Raw genomic sequence first — 1913 nt, 5'->3', positions numbered from 1 at the left:
GGGTTATTGATCGATGCCAGAACACAAGGTGGAGTACATCGGCAGACACACACGTCCTACGGTAACTTACATTAAAAAAAAACAATAATTTAGCTTTCATCCACTTTCTGAAACATTATTCATATCGACTCACTTTGTTTTGGTTATCTAAGTTTTGTGAATGTTGTTTGCGATTGATAATCTGCCGGCCGGCTGAGAGCTGCTAAACTTGGGGGAGAGGAGCAGGGAGCAGCGCTGCAACCTTTAGACAAATAAACACCCGAAGTCGGTCGGATTCTGCTCTGACAACTACACCGTTTACTCGCGGGAGGAGCTCGGAGTTAACTGCTTTTATTCAATTAGCTTTTTACTTTAGTTTTTGGGATTACAACGTTGATTTATCTAAACTCCAGCTTCTCAGCAGCTTCCGTGCATATCCGGTTCCAGTGTTGTTGTTAGCGTCGTTAGCTCTGTATTTATATAAAAAGAACAGACAAAACTGGACAGTACTTGGAGAAAAGAAAACGAGGAGGTTGAACTACCTGGTGAGATCGGAAAACGTGTGTCTGTAACTTTATTCCAGCTGTCGTTGTACTAAGTTAGCATAGCATAGCCCTGATTGATCCGAGCTCCATTCAGAAAACAAACATTTTAGAAGTTTTTGTCCTGCTGACAGACCTGACAAAGCATCAGTTCATATGTTTAAAAAATCTGCATCATGTCGTTATTTCAGCATCAGTTTGATCCGTTTATTGCTATTAAATTACAGCAACATGTTTACTTTGGGTTCATACAGTTGTTGTAATGGCGAATTGTGTTTATTCATGTTATCGCATAAAAGTCGCCTTCTCGCGGTGTGTGTGTGTGTGTGTGTGTGTGTGTGTGTGTGTGAACACTTGCAGCGAATGTACTGATCCAAGATGACTGCTCTGAGTATCAACAGTTGGCGAAAGCTGTAGTTACTGTTTATTAGCACTTCTGTGTTATTGTGTCTCATGGAAAGTTTCGTACACAAAGTGCTGTCCAGCTGCTGTCTGTGGTAAGGTGACCAGATTTCTGAAATGAAATCCTGTGTTTAGTATGAGCAAATACTCACAATGCGTTTTTCTTTAATCAACTTTTTATTGACTTGTTACTCGGGGGTGTGACGTCATTCCCAGCTCCGACCTCTGACTCCTGAGGTACATGAAACGCCCCAGTGGACTAATGTTGAGATACTGAAGGACAAACTGTTTGAACAGTAAGCTTCATTTGAAGCTCACTAAATAACGAGTGTAGTGTGTTGGATGCCTGCAGCAGATTTCACAGATCCACACACACACTGCTGTGCTATATGGCACCAAAAATGGCAATAATACCGTTTACCGCGCTGTTGAGCCACAACAAATTACCGCAGGGGAAATTACTTCACTGCGACAACCCCATTGTTTCCACATTATGACTTAAAGCTCATGAACACACTAAAGTCGTAAGAACGACCTCCAACTCTGGAAATGGAACCATCCGAGGAGCACATGAATGCAGCATTACTCTCATTTACGTGTTGTGATTAGTAACTCGGTGCAGTTCCCAAATATCCCAAGCCACGCATTTTACATCCGGTAGTTTATGTTCTTCATTTTATAAAAGGGCGCTGTTAGCTATGTTTGTTTGTTAAGTGATATTAAATTCTTACTTACTCTAGATAATTACCCTTTTAGCAGTCATTCGGTGCTACTGCAATGCCAATGCTACACTTCCATACATTGTGATTTCTAGATTTATTTTTTTAGATTATGTCTCTCACAGTGGACATGCACCTACGATGACAATTTCAGACCCCTCCATGATTTCTAAGTGGGAGAACTTGCAAAATAGCAGGGTGTTCAAATACTTATTTTCCTCACTGTACAGTAGGCAGTTGATAAGCTACTTTTGAGCTGTTTCTAGTTAAC

The 1913-nt window shown here is 41.0% G+C and overlaps 1 long non-coding RNA gene across 1 annotated transcript in view; it reads left to right on the top strand.

Moving 5' to 3' along the window:
• The window catches only part of LOC123957370, an 8192-nt gene continuing 6279 nt past the window's right edge, over nt 1-1913 (top strand). The window contains exon 1 of the long non-coding RNA XR_006821779.1: nt 1-61. This is a non-coding gene — a long non-coding RNA (uncharacterized LOC123957370). The remainder of the gene's footprint in view (nt 62-1913) is intronic.

Source organism: Micropterus dolomieu, linkage group LG19 (genome assembly GCF_021292245.1).
Source record: "Micropterus dolomieu isolate WLL.071019.BEF.003 ecotype Adirondacks linkage group LG19, ASM2129224v1, whole genome shotgun sequence".
Classification (NCBI taxonomy): Eukaryota; Metazoa; Chordata; class Actinopteri; order Centrarchiformes; family Centrarchidae; genus Micropterus; species Micropterus dolomieu.
This window is presented reverse-complemented; position numbering and strand designations above follow the sequence as displayed.